This window comes from Rhinatrema bivittatum, chromosome 15 (genome assembly GCF_901001135.1).
Source record: "Rhinatrema bivittatum chromosome 15, aRhiBiv1.1, whole genome shotgun sequence".
In the NCBI taxonomy this organism is placed as follows: domain Eukaryota; kingdom Metazoa; phylum Chordata; class Amphibia; order Gymnophiona; family Rhinatrematidae; genus Rhinatrema; species Rhinatrema bivittatum.
The window spans coordinates 15,948,194-15,963,781 of record NC_042629.1 but is presented as its reverse complement, the minus strand read 5'-3'; the positions used below and the strand labels follow the sequence as shown (position 1 = coordinate 15,963,781).

Sequence of the window (15,588 nt, the reverse complement as noted above, 5' to 3'; positions counted from 1 at the left end):
AGCGCTGAGAGTGGAGAGAATGAAGTTCCTGGTGAAAGCTTGGGCTGCTTGATTGCTTTCCTCTTGGGATGGATTTTAACCTTTTCGAGCAATTTCCCTTCTGAAGGACTCGCTCAGACTTAATACTGAAATATGAGTTTACAACTTGTTAGACTAACACACAAACATTTTAACTGCAGCATGACTCTGCAATTCTTAGATCTCCTATATCCTTGGATTATATGTCTTGCTAATAATCCTGTGCTTTCTCGGATAACACAGTCTGTTCAAGGGCAATCAAAGTTAATTGAAGTCGTTTTAGTAGCAAAAGTTCTGAAAATAAACTAAAGCACTATATATAATTTTTTCACTTCAGGTTTACTGTTCCTAGAGAGATTTAATGTTTACAATATGTGCAAGTAGGCTAGATCAGCAGCCAGGCAATGCAATGACAAGTTTACAATTATGACACATTTTTAAGCTAATTTGGTTTCTTGTGATATGAAGGTATAGATAAGTGATTGAAATGGGAGAAGGTTGATTCATAAAAGGTGGCCCTTCCCATGCAGGATACAAAAATTGTGCTATCCCTCCATCCATCCTGTGGACTGAAGCTCCCCCCCCCCCCCCCCTGTTGTTGAGAATATCTTGTTGATAAAAGCATCCTTCGATAACCTATTCCAAAGTCGTGAAGATTCACAGCTTCCTGAATATTGACAATAGCATCTAATATGCAATATATCATTCCACATGAGCACCATGTAGCATTTTTGCAGTGTGCAACTATGTAACTCCACTATCCTCTATGTGGCGTATTCAGGATCTGTTCTACCAAAAGGAGGGGCAACAGTCTTGAAAAAGGAAATCTCTAATAGGTGTGCTAGCAGGCATCAAGCAATCTCCCCTGCAAAAAAACAGCTAATAATCTCTGGCAGCTAAAGCTCATGAAACCATGCACACCCCCAAATAACAGGAAATTAGGCCCACTCCAAGTATGAGGTGAAAGAGCATCTGGGTTCAGGGAGTGGAAGGGGTACACTACAGGCAGATATCTACTCAACCAGAAATGTGACACACCATATTTGAGGTCTGACACTGTCAAGTTTCACATCACTCTGATCTCAACACAAGGAAGAAAGAGTGTAAGCCGTAGGTGGAATGGTCTTTGAGTAAGCGTGAGTCCATTTTCTCCCGTATGATGCCATCTCTGAGGCACCCGTTGTAAACGGTGGAAACACAAGATCACTTGTGTTGAAAGATGCGCACACACACTGCCTGCTCTGGAGTATGCACAGGTGTGGTAATGGAGAGAACAACAAGGCATCATCAGTTATGTAAGTGTATTCTTTTTGTTTTAGTTAACCATCCACCTCTCTGTATCTGCGTTCTCACTCTTTTCTCCTTCTTGTATTCAGGATGATTTCAGATTGTCTACTTGTCAGTAAATAATTCTACATTTAATATTATGCGTACATATGGTAAGTGGGAATAAAGCAAACATCACCCCTAGACACAGATGTAGAGCAAATCTAACACAGCACATCACTCACCCAGACGCACAAAGTCACACTTATGTGTTGGTCCTTAGTTTGTGCTTCTATACATGGCCAATGAGTATGTTCTTGGCATGTCCATAATCCTAAATCATTGATGACTCTGGCTGCCTGATCCCTAAGTGATAATGAAGGAGTCAGTCTAAAGTATGCACAGAAGATTAGGTACACCTGCCAGCATGACAGACTTCTGTGAGAAGCATATATGATAAACCCTTTGTCAGAGGTACTGACATGGACCCCTCAGGTCCCCTCAGAAGGCAGGAAATGTATGATTTGAAAGAGACCAAAAAGGTAATATATTAACAGAAGATATTCATTAGATGTTTCAAAAACCACTAACAACAATACAGAAGGAACCACTATTAACACTATAACAATGTTGTACAAAAAATTAAATTAAATTTTATAATATACATATAGCAATCAATGTATTAAAACAGATATCACAACAATTAACATAACATGTCATGTGAGATAAATAATTGTTTTATCATTCCTCTGTATCATCACATTCAAACACACTCACTCATGCCAGAATGCTATTGTACATTGTAAAATTGCATTAAATTTTTTGTACAACATTGTTATAGTGTTAATAGTGGTTCCTTCTGTATTGGTATTGAAAGAGACAAACACAGAAATTGCCTAAGCTGCCATGCCAACCACATGACACCTCTGGGAGCAGTTGCCCCATACATTCAGCACAGTGACAGTTTTCTGAATGAGGCAGGTGGTAGGCCCCTGAGGTCATCATCTGACAGCTTGTCTAGCCTTTATGCCATACTCAGAACTGATGATTGACAGTGTATCAGCACACCTGCCCTGCTCACCACTAACTGTAAAAGTGAGAAACACCACATGAGGCACAACCTATAGGATAGCAAGTCTTCCAGCTTGGCCACAAGTCCTGCCAGCCATGTTGATCAGCAAGGGTCTGCAACCATAAAACTCCTGAAAGGTGATGACTGACCTTGGAAATGGACCATTCTGCAAGCTGCTTCGCCCAGGAGTCCTCAACCTATGTGCTTTAAGGGTGGCCACAGATAGCATAAGATTGTAACTGATACTAGCTATCACAACAAGCAAACTACTCTGCATATTTTCTAGGTACATACATACATACAGCAGCATCACATGACTAGCTCTGAGTTAGACCAGCCAAAGGCCTTGCAGCACCGTGACATCTCCATATCTGACTAAGGCTAAGCTTTTAACACACTTTTGCATTTGTTTCAATGACATGAACCTTTTCTTAGGAGACATGTGGATCTGTTAGTCATTAGAAACTATACTGTGACCTTGGCATTTCTGAGGTGACTTCAAGTAAAGGCATGACATCATCCAATTCCTAATCCTGCCTTCACACAGTGTGACAAGCATGCTTGTGTCATCTCCCAAGAAGCTAATGTAACCATATGACATCAAAAGAGGCAAGGCCCTCACCATCTGGACTTGATAGTTGACATTTTGCCTAGGCAGTGTAGCAGGGTGAATCTGTGTGTGGGTGCTAGCTTGGAATGACCCATGACCTTTGTAGGAATGCTGCAATGTTGCACAGGTGCTTTACTAAAGGCTGTAGGTGAAGACCTGCTAGGTGAGCTCTCTGCTGTCAGCAGTGTCTTTGCAGGCCCATGTGATACAAAGCATTCCAAGTACAGGTGCATAACTTCACAGCACGTTTCTCAGCTATAGGATGAGGCTGTAAAATGGCAACTCTGTGACTGATATTTTAAACTGTCTACCTGAAGCTTTAGGCTAACCACATAATCCTCTGGCATGCCCAGCAATGAAGCTCGTGGAGGAAAAATGTGCTCCCTATATCTCCTCCACCATGCCTGCCTGCCTGCCAAGTGCTGCGGGGCCAGTGGCTCCGGCTCTGGTGCAGAGATCTCCCTAGGAACTTCCCTTGCCTGTTCTTGTGGTGGTGGTTATTCCTCTTGCTGTTGTCTGTGGTGAGCCTCCTGAAGCCTCGAGTATCTCCAACAAGTTAATTTGCCACAAACATTATGGATTTAGGGAGACAGCCAGGTAGGAACATGTATTTTGTATTGGGCCTGGTAGGTGTGTCTGTTAGAATACCTCTTTTTATCATGCCCGATAACAGCAAGGGTATGCGATAAAACGTTTTTTCTCCTGGTGTAATTATTTATGACGCCAAATTTCGCGTTAGTGTGCGTTAAGCTTTCGCGGAATGTGTTTGGACACCTTAATTTGTATTAACTCTTTCCAGAGGCATACCAAATTTTAAATTTGCATGCTAGCTTGCGTTGTGCTATTTACCATGAGGCCAATATGCATCAGACCTTACTTAACATGCGTTCGGGCCCTAAGGCACTTTGATGATTGACCCAGTAAATCTGTACCTGAGGCAACGGAAAGTGAAGTGACTTGCTCAAGGTCACAAGGAGCAGCAGTGGGATTTGAGTCCACTGCTCTAACCACTAGGCTACTCCTCTGCATGAGAAGAAGTAGCAAGTTAGTGCCTTTATATGTTTAGAACCACCTTAAATGTTTGTTTTTTACATATGATGTCCCCCATAAGGTTTATTTTTCAAGCGCATAGTTCTAATGCAAGAATCAACGTGCATTAAACATGAGTTAAATTGGCATTTATGGGCTTGCTTTAATGTTAAATCTAAATTTTGTGATAATGGGGTAATAAAATGCAAAATTATGCAAATCACCTCATTTATTACTGAGTAAACTGGACACATTAAATAGTGCAAATCAATGTTAAAAAATTAACCATAGCTTGGACATCTTTTTCAGTATAATTTATTGAATTCTGCATTAATGTGGGCATTAAAATCTGGCATTAGAGATCCAGTGTTAACACACTTTAACAAATAGCCCCAAGGATGGCAACTTTTAAACCAGCTCACGGGCACACATTAGCCCATGCCCAGGGATGCAGCCATTTTATAACTTGTGCACATGAGCCAATTTTTCCAGCAGCAGCTTCAGACATAGATTTTTCTCTCCTAGATACAGAATGAGAAAATAAAAGCCGTATTAAATCAGACCCATGATTTGCAATAGCCTGAACATTTTTTAATATATTTTTTTTCTGGGGATTAGACAGATGAATAAAATATATTCAAAACCCTTTCCACCAGTTGTTGAATTGCCAAGCCACTTCAGGTTGTCAGACATGACTGTGGTATACTCTTGATATTGTTCTTCTTTGTAAATTATTAGTATGTGTGGATGAGTAAGTGATTGATTTATAGGGCTTGGAATGAATGTGGAAAATATTTGGTAGGAAGATTTTAATGGTTTAGGGTTATGATTAGATCGTCATTAAATACATATAAAAAATGTGTATATGTTCTATAGAAATTTGAATAATTTACTTCAAATTGGTGTTTAATTATTAGACAAAAACATTTTCTCTCATTGTTTATTCTCTCTATTTGTATGTGAGAGAACATAGTTCGTATACTCTTGATAGTGTCATTTCAATATTTCTAATTTGCTTGTTTTTTGTATTAAATCTTAATGTCCATTCTCTAGTATAATTGATGTAGCTGTAATGGGGTCACTGATCTCATCGCCTTCAACTGGTACTCTTGAGGAGTTTCTCACCATTCACCAGAGCCCTGCCTAACTTCCGTGTTCTGCATGGTTTGATGTGATCCGTACCTTTCCTTCCTCTAGAAGGGAAATTGAGTAAGTGCATTTGAAGCTGATTCAAACACATCTCCGTGGGCCTTTCAGAAAGTGCAGTGTGATGCGTCAGATGTTAGGCTCCACTGAGGGTAAGCACATCACTTCATCAGCATAAATCAGCCTGAATTTCAGGGCATTAAAAAGCCATCCAACTCATGTAGATCATAAAGTGGAACAAAAGCAGTTCAGGCTGTCCTCAGTCATTTCTGAGTTTATTTTGTATATACAGACTTGATTATACTTTATATGCAAATGAGTTATTACATTTTAGAAAAGCAATATGTTAATTTGATTAATTTCTTGTCTTATTTAAATCTCATGAAATGTCACTTGCCATTCAGTTCACTAACCAATTATAAAGAAGCAAGAGGCATTGCAGAGAGGTGAATTACATTTATCTTGTTCACATGACAGGAAAGACAGGTTTCATTTTATATACATGGATAGTGCTGAGTTTGCTGAAAATCCCAAGATCCCCCTGCCCCGCCCGCCGAGTTACGAAGCCAATGAGAACAACGTTGTTGATTTAAATGGGAGGCTGAAAATGTTGATTCCTGAGGCACAGATCACATTTGTTCAGATACAATCTGATAATGTTTTGATGGCAGCTTAAATGAGATTTGCAAATTATTAATGAAACACAGTTTGCATCATTTGCAGAAATGTATGCCCTCAGCAGTTTTTGTACCCATTGCCTGTAAGTAGCAGTCAGGGTGCTATTATGTTGGTACTGGAGCTGTGGTGATTTAGTCAAATGACCTGATAAAACCTTTGTCATCAGATATTCCATCCTGGCCTTTCTTAATAACCATACTGGACCCTTTCCTCATCATAAATAGCAATAGGTCCCTCTTGATCAGATAAGATTAGCAATAAAGAGGTTTCATTCAGGAACTGGACCTTCAAAGCAGAGCGATCTGCTTCTTTCATCTGGCATCATACTTTCTTTTTCAGCTACAGACTTGGATGATATGTAGCACAGGCATGAGGGACCTCAAGGGCCACACACCATTTGGGTTTTTCGGATATCCCTAATAAATATGTATGAATTAATTTTGCATCCAATTGAGTAAGTGTGCATGCAATCTATTGCATGCATATTCATCAGAAATATCCTGAAAGCCCAACTGGTTACTCCTGGGGAAATTCTGCGCACAAAAACTTAAAATTCTGCAAAATTCTGCAAACTTTATATTGATCAAAATAACACAATTTACGTGACAGGCTTTAAGAAATTACATTTTAAATTAATACAGAAAGAAGTTATTACTTAAAGATGCAGAATTTTAAATATTTTGAGCAGCATTTCCCTAGAAATTCACTGTCCCTTCTACTTGTTCTCCCTACTCCCCTAGCCACTTTGCCCTCCCAGGCTCCAACTCCTCCTCCTGCCAGTATCTCTACCCGCTATCTCTAGGCTCAACCCCTTCCACACTATTGCCAGTCCCAGAGTTTGACCCTCACACAGGCTCCCTCTGTCCCTTCCTCTCTCACACACATGCTCCCTCTCACAGACACCCTCATACAGTCTCCCTCACTCTCTCGCACACACACACATCCCCTCATACAGGGCCCTCTCTCTTGCATACACACCCACACAAGCTCCCTTTCTCTCTCACATATACATCCTCACGCAGACTACCTATGTCTCTCTCTCTCGCACCCATTCACACAGGCTCTGTCTCACACATACACAATCCCTTCACACAGACTAGCACCCTCACATACACACAACCCCTTTTTCATACACACGAGCTCCCAATCTCTCACACACATACACACTCTTCACAATCTCTTCATATAGGCTCCCTCTCTCTGAAATCCACACTCAAGCATCCCCCCCACTCACTCACCTCCCATGTTCTCTCTCACACCCTCCTGCTTTCTCTCGCCCTCCCCCCTCTCCTCTCTCTCTCTCACACACACACACACACACACACACATTCTCTCTCACCGGGGCCTTCCATCTTTGCCACGAGTGGAGCACGTCCCGATGCACACGTAGGAGTGCAGAATTCCCCCAGGACTAACTGCTGTGCCTTCATTGAGCACTGGAGCTTCTTCATCCCTGATGCAGCATGATATAGCTACTAGGGATGTGCATTCGTTTTGAACGAATGCGAAATCCGCAACATATAGGTCCCTATTTTTGCATTTATGGGGTTCCAAAACATATGGCGAACCCCCATGAATGAAACGTATCACTAACGAATAAAGTCCCTACCCCCCTTAACCCCCCAAGACTTGCCAAAAGTCCCTGGTGGTCCAGCAGGGATCTTGGAGCGATCTCCTGCACTCGGGCTGTCAGCTGCCGGTATTCAAAATGGCACTGACAGCCTTTGCCCTTACCATGTCACAGGGGCTACCGGTGCCATTGGTCAGCCCCTGTCACATGGTAGGAGCACAAGATGGCATCGGCTCCCCTATGAGGAAAGGCTGAAGAGGTTAGGGCTGTTCAGCTTGGAGAAGAGACGGCTGAGGGGGGATATGATAGAGGTCTTGAACGAGTAGATGTGACTCAGTTATTTACACTTTCGAATAATAGAAGGACTAGAGGGCATTCCATGAAGTTAACAAGTAGCACATTTAAGACTAATCGGAGAAAATTCTTTTTCACTCAACACACAATAAAGCTCTGGAATTTGTTGCCAGAGGATGTGGTTAGTAGGGATGTAAATCGTTTTTGAACGATTAAAATTATCGTCAGATAATTTTAAAATCGTCCAAAATCGTTAGAGTGCACGATACAATACAAATTCCTCCGATTTATCATCAGGGGCATTTGTATTGTATCGTTACAATACTATGGTTGCCAATCTTCAGGACTGCACCTAAGAACATACGATATGCCATGCTGGGTCAGACCAAGATACAGCATGTCCAGCATCCTCTCTCTGACAGGGATGTGAATCGTTTTTCAACGATTAAAATTATCGTCAGATAATTTTAAAATCGTCCAAAATTGTTAGAGTGCAGATACAATACAAATGCCCCCGATTTATCGTCAGGGGCATTTGTATTGTATCGTTAAATAGGGCGCGAGAAAACCGGCACACCAAAAAACCCCTAAAATCCACCCTGAACCTTTAAAACAAATCCCCCACCCTCCCGACCCCCCCAAAAAATGTTTTAAATTACCTGGGGTCCAGTGGGGGGGTCCCGACGCGATCTCCCTCTCTCTGGCCACGGCTGCGTTGAGAAATGGCGCCGGTGGCCCTTTGCCCTTATCATTTACCTTTGCCCTTATCATTACCTTTGCCCTGGCTGTTCACGCAGGCCTTTCCTAACTCCAATATTAGTTAACCCTCATCAATCAACACACGTCGCTAGCAATATCATTAATAACCATCTCCTACAATGTTATTATATGTAATTATCTGATCTTCATTTTCCTTCTTACTCCAAGTTCTATATTTCCTTGTTACATGTAACTGCTCCTTCTGCACTATTGTTCAAGTTGTTAAGTTTTATTATAATTGCACTCCTGTTTCTTGTGAACCAGCATGATGGGACAATCGTCTTGAATGTTGGTATATAAAAAAACTTAAATAAATAAATAAATCATGTGACAGGGCAAAGGTAGCGCCGGCGCCATTTTGGTTCCTGGCTCCCGACGTCACGCGTGCAGATCGCCCCGGACCCCCGCTGGACCCCCAGGGACTTTTGGCCAGCTTGGGGGGGCCTCCTGACCCCCACAAGACTTGCCAAAAGTCCAGCGGGGGTCTGGGAGCGACCTCCTGCACGAGGGCCGTATTGCCAATCTTCAAAATGGCGCCGGCGCTACCTTTGCCCTCACTATGTCATTGTATTGTATCTGCACTCTAACAATTTTGGACGATTTTAAAATTATCTGACGATAATTTTAATCGTTCAAAAACGATTCACATCCCTAACTGTCTGAGACAGGATGCTGGACATGCTGTATCTTGGTCTGACCCAGCATGGCATATCATATGTTCTTAGGTGCAGTCCTGAAGATTGGCAACCATAGTGTACCAGCTTTCTCTCTCTCTCTGTCTACTGGTCCCTTCTTCCTACCTTGCTCACGTCTCTGGATCACATCCCTGCTCTCCTCTGTCTTCCCTGCCCAATATCATGCCATCCTGTGCCAGATGACCCTTATTGTCTGTCAGTCCTGAAAATATTAAAGTGAACTGCCAAATCATTATTCTCCTCCCTCCAGAATAAAATAAAATATGCACTCATACATGGTGAAGGCTTTTGTTAAAATGTATAACTCAGTGCAGTAAAAAAAATCCTGCTGGAAGAGCATTTCAGATGCTTTTACTTTTGGGTGCTTTTGTTTTCCTGGTATTTCCTTTCCCTCTTTGTTCCCTCCATCAATAACCTCTACCCATCCTCTCTTCAATTCAGTTAACAGTTTGTAGTAGCCCTAAGTAGTTCAACCTTAGTGTTATATGAATTAAAGAGTTTTAGCTCTGGGAGTTCCTAAAACAGAAAAATAAATATTAAAATATAAGAGAACTGTCTTGCTAAATTAGTAGAGGATTTTTTTTTTATTATTAATGTCTTTAGACAATATTATATCATTTAATTGATGTTTATAAATAGCTTTCTTCCCTGTGGTTATGGAATATAACATTTACCAAACTTCTTCTTTGATGGAATTTACATATGGCACATCAAGATGATTAAAAGCCAGCAGACTTCTCACAGCATGGCAAGAAATAGGATTTGATTTATCTTCAAGCCTTGCTTACCTCTTGCTGTGACTGCACTTGTGAAATTTTAATATTCGCCTTTCTCACAAGGAGTTTATGTAATAAAAAAAAAACAAAAAACTTTTTTTTTTGGGGGGGGGGGACGGAAGGGGCATGTGGCCTCAGGAGGATTTTGTGTTAATGAACTAATGTTTAATACTTAGCAATAGACAGGGTGCAAGAGAGGAACAAACCCTATCTTTAGAGAGTTTGGATTGTGAAGGAGAGGTGATGAAATCTTTTCTTTATACGCATTCAAAAGAGAACTCTTATATATGAAGTAGCATCTGCTGGGGATTCCGTTATGTAGCATTTCCAGATGCTCAGGCTGTTCTGCACAGTCCTCCAGCGGTATATAAACCTGATAGACAGGGAGTGTAGGTTTGTGTTGACTGTAAGGTAGAAACTTGAGAAATATATGAAAATATTGAAAAATAAAAGCATTTTATTCTGCAGCTTTGGGGTTTGATTCAAGCATTTTGTGCCGCCAGCATGCGGCTTTATATATCAGTTTAATTCACTATAAAAGCACTAGTCTGTCCGTCTGATTCTGTCTTTTCATGTGAGTAAAGCTAAGGTACCTGGCTGTGCATTGGGTTCACAAATTGTATGAATTGTACATTTTTAATGAATGGGTATGTAGTGAAAAAAATAAAATAGTAAATGAATTTACATGGCATTGAGCACACAAATGCCATCATGTAATTCAGTGTTAGTATTGTTGCCTTAAATTCTTCTAGATCAATTTTCAAAGCTATCTGCTTATGTAAATTAGACAGGTAAGACTTATTCAGCTAAATTGCATGGGATATTCATCAGCATGGCTATGCTCCTGAATATTCCCTGTATTTGCCACTACTTAGCCGGATAAGTTATATCTGGCTTAGACCTACTTTTGAGCAGGTCTAATTATCCGGTTAACTTAACTAGATAAATCCGAATATTGGCACTTTTCTGACTGAGATAGTCAGATAAGAAATGCTGCTCTGATTTGCCTATTCCTTGCCCCAGAATTTTCCGGCTAAGAGGCAACCACTGAACGTAACCGGATATTCAGCAGTTGTGACCTAGCCAGATAAGTCCTATTCAGTGGCGGACTCACGATGTCGGACCGGCCCGGGTATTTGCCGCCCAGGCCGGCCCAGGACACATCACATGGTCTGCCGAGCGCGGCTCTGTCATGGCCACCCATGGCAGATCACGTGACTGGAGCGATCGGCCCACCGGGGGATGCCCAATCCCCCGATAGGCCAATCCACTCCTGGTCCTATTTATCTGGCTATGAAGCATTTGAATATTGGCCTCAGAACATTAACTACATTACAAGTTTTACTGCCAGCACTAGTCAGTAAACTCAGAGCAAAAATGTGGCCCACTGGAAATGTGAGAGGTTTTTTTTTTTAATTAGTTTTGGAGGACCTTGGCAAAAATATCATGTTGGTTGCAGTGTTAGAAAAGTCAACAAATAGGTTGCAGGAGATGGCTCTTTATTAGAATAATTAGATATATTTTGGACTAGCTTTTGAGAGCTGTGCTACCTTCATCGGGTCTGTGCAAAGTGAGAGAGAGAGGCTCTTTATAAGGCTCTCATATAATTAAACTATTTATATCACTGTAGGAGGGGCAACTAGTAATTCAGGGTGAGGTTTTAGTGGTGGCCTAGGGTTTGGGGGGCAGTTTTACATATATAGTAGACATCAGTGAAGGTTTGATGTGATTTGGAGTGATGAAAGGTACACACAGATGAGATTTGTGCAATGTCCTCTCAACCTAGCTTGATAGGAGCTAGGTAGAGAGTGCATCAAACTAAGTTGAGAGTACATTGTACAAATCTCATCTTTGTGTACCTTTCATCACTCCAAATCACATCAACTTTTCACTGTTGTCTACTGTGCTGTTTGTACTTCTGACTGTGTATGAAAAATTGCTTCCCAAAATCTAGGCCACTACCAAAACCTCACCCTGAGTTACAGGTTACCCCTCTTACAGTGGTATAAAAAGTTGACTAATATGTGTGCCTCCCCAGAAGCTCTCTCTCTTTCTCCTCCCCTCTCCTTCTCTTCTGCCTGAAATGGGATTTGATATTTTTATGCAATCCCATTTCGGGCATAATGCACAGTATAACACCAGAAAAAAAGATGTATTTATTTCTGGCATTAAAACCGGAAATAACTACTCCATGATGATACTGCACCTTGAATACTGTGTGCAATTCTGGTCGGCACATCTCAAGAAAGATATAGTTACGATGGAGAAGGTACAGAGAAGGGTGACCAAAATGATAAAGGGGATGGAATTGCTCCCTATGAGGAAAGACTAAAGAGGTTAGGGCTGTTCAGCTTGGAGAAGAGATGGCTAAGGGGGGATATGATAGAGGTCTTTAAAATCATGAGAGGTTTAGAATGGGTAAATGTGAATTGGTTATTTATTCTTTCAGATAATAGAAGGACTAGGGGGAACTCCATGAAGTTAGCATGTAGCACATTTAAAATAAATTGGTGAACATACTTTTTCACTCAATGCACAATTAAACTCTTGAATTTGTTGCCAGGGAATATGGTTAGTGCAGTTAATGTAGCTGGATTTTAAAAAGGTTCGGATAAGTTCTTGGAGGAGAAGGCCAATTACCTGCTATTAATCAAATTGACTTAGAAAATAACCACTGCTATTACTAGCATCAGTGGTGTGGGATATATTTAGTTTTTGGGTACTTGCCAGGTACTTGTAGCCTGGATTGGCCACTATTGGAAACAGGATGCTGGGCTTAATGGACCCTTGGTCTGATCCAGTATGGCAATTTCTTATGTTTTTATGTGCTTATATTCTTAAATCCTCGATAATGTGTGTTATGCTATTGCACACAATGTTAAGCACTTCATTTTCATTTACTCCACCCAAACTCCTCCCACTTGATGAAATTTTTAAAATTTGCATACAAACTCACAGGGGTAGATTTTCAAAGGGGTACGCGCGTACCCCCCGAAAACCTACCCCAAACCCCCCCTGCGCGTGCCGAGCCTATTTTGCATAGGCTCGGCGGCGTGCGCAAGCCCCGGGATGCGCGTAAGTCCCGGGGCTTGCATGGAGAGGCGGGGCGTGGCGGTCGTGACGCGGTGTTTCAGGTGCATGGCACGGGTAATGCGATGTTTCGGGGGTGGCGCTGCTGGTGTGGTTTGGGCCCGGGGGCATTCTGGGGGCATGGCTGCGCCCTCCGGAACAGCCCCCGGGTCGGGTGATGGCGCGCCAGCAGCCCGCTGGTGCGCGCAGATTTATGTCTGCCTCCGGCAGGCGTAAATCCGGCGATAAAGGTGGGGGGGGGTTTAGATAGGGCCGGGGGAGTGGGTTAGGTAGGGGAAGGGAGGGGAGGGCGAAAGAAAGTTCCCTCCGAGGCCGCTCCGAAATCGGAGCGGCCTCGGAGGGAACGGAGGCAGGCTGCGCGGCTCGGCGCGCGCAGGCTGCCCAAAATTGGCAACCTTGCATGCGCCGATCCCGGATTTTAATGGATATGTGCGGCTACGTGCGTATCTATTGAAATCCCGCGTACTTTTGTTCGCGCCTGGTGTGCGAACAAAAGTACGCGTTCGCGCTAAATTATAAAATCTACCCCACAATGCGTTATTTATTGCCCTAACATGATATGATAAATGACACTGTTTATTTGTTGAGTTATAACTATGAATGTCACTTTGTAAACCATTGTGATCTATACATTTATTTATTTATTTTAAAGTGTTTCTATACCGCAGCGGTTCTCAACCTGTGGGTCGCGACCCCTTTGGGGGTCGAATGACGATTTGCTAGGGGTCGCCTAAGAGACCATCGGAAATATGGGTTTTTTGTCACTCCTCGAGTCACTTCATCCCCTCACCGGATGCAGTAAAAAAGTTCATTCTGCGCTCCCTCGCTCGGCCGCTGCTGGGCAAAAGGGGCTTGCCGAAGCAAGCCCCTTTTGTCCAGCACCAACCAATCGGGCAGCACGCCTTCGCTCCTTGAGTCACTCCCTCCCTGCTAATTGGCTTTCTTGGAGACCCACTGTGCATAGCCCAGATGGCTTCCTTAAAAAAAAAAAAAGAGGGGGAGGTGGAGAAAGAGAGAGAGGAGTGCGTAAATGCAGCCGTTACTTTATAAAAAAGGGAGATTCTTAAGATGTTGGCATAGTTTGGCAAGAACCTGGTTGCCGATGTCCATGAGGATTCTGTCCATAAGTATAGGATGTGTGATTGGTGCAAATGTGTTTTCTAGCTTGGGAAGATCTCAGAATTGAAGCACAGGAGCTGGAGATGCCGTTCTATAGGGCCTGATGTGGGTTAAAATGATGCTGAAACTCAGCACATGTTTTTTTTTTAATGCACAGGTTAAAAAAATGTTTAACTTCTGATGCAGTAAGCTAACTGTAATATAATGCAGTGGTTCTCGACCTTTTTTTCTTTCGGGCCACACCTGAGATGGTTCTCACTTGCATGACACACTGAACACATGGCAGTCACAAGACTAAATGTTAATCTACACGTTGCATCGACAGGAACCGCCCCTCAGCAATGGGTATAAAGCAGAACTAGTATATTCCCTGTACAACTCATCATACGTTACGCCATTGCGGGATCAAAGATATTATTTCTATGGTGAAGATTTACGGATGTCGTGACATAATTGAAAAGCACTGCCGTTTCTAATTAGTAATAAGTCATCGTTTTATAGTCCATGTTATTGAAGGTAATATTTTCATTATGGAACAACCATGAAAATGGATCTCGAACAAAAGAACGTTAAGAAAAGAAAATATGACGATTTTTTACGGTATGGTTTTACTTCAATAGTTAAAGCAGGAATTGAGAAACCCCAATGCATTATTTGTTATGAAGTTTTATCAGCCAAATATATGAAGCCGAACAAACTGAAACGTCATTTTGATAGCAAGCATCCGAGCTTTGCCAACAAGGACACCCAGTATTTTAGATGTAATGCTGATGGAGTCAAGAAAGCCAGACTTGACTCTGGTGGCAAGTACCATAAACAAAACATAGCAGCCGTTGAAGCTTATTTGGTGGCTCTCAGAATCGCCAGAGCTATGAAACCTCACACCATTGCTGAGGAGTTACTGTTGCCAGCGGCCAAAGACATTGTTCGAGTTATGATTGGAGCCGAATTTGTTACTAAATTGAGTGCAATTTCCTTATCTAATGACACTGTTCACAGGAGAATAGCTGACATGTCTGCTGATATTATCGATCAGGTAATCCAGGAAATGATATCTGCTCCCCTTCCAATATTTAGCATCCAGCTTGATGAATCCACAGATGTTGCAAATTGTTCACAATTACTGGTTTACGTGAGGTATATAAATGATGGCGATTTTAAAGACTAGTTTCTCTTTTGCAAACCTCTTGAAACGACTTCTACAGCATGTGATGTATTTGACAAAGTTGGTTCATTTCTGGAAAAGTTAAAATCTCTTGGGAAAATATTTGTGGTGTCTGCACAGATGGTGCTCCAAGTTTGCTAGGATGTCGGTCTGGATTTCAACATTTGGTACAGAATGAGTCACCAAAAGTCATCGGAACTCACTGTATGATTCATCGACAAATATTAGCAATGAAGACACTGCCACAAGAATTACAAGAAGTAATGAAAAACGTCGTTAGTTCTGTCAATTTTCTGAAAGC

General features: G+C 42.0%; 1 protein-coding gene across 1 annotated transcript in view; it reads left to right on the top strand.

The window, feature by feature from the left end:
- CADM2 (cell adhesion molecule 2) overlaps positions 1-15,588 on the top strand; it is a 1,264,184-nt gene that overhangs the window by 548,710 nt on the left and 699,886 nt on the right. The gene's annotated exons all lie outside the window — the stretch shown is intronic.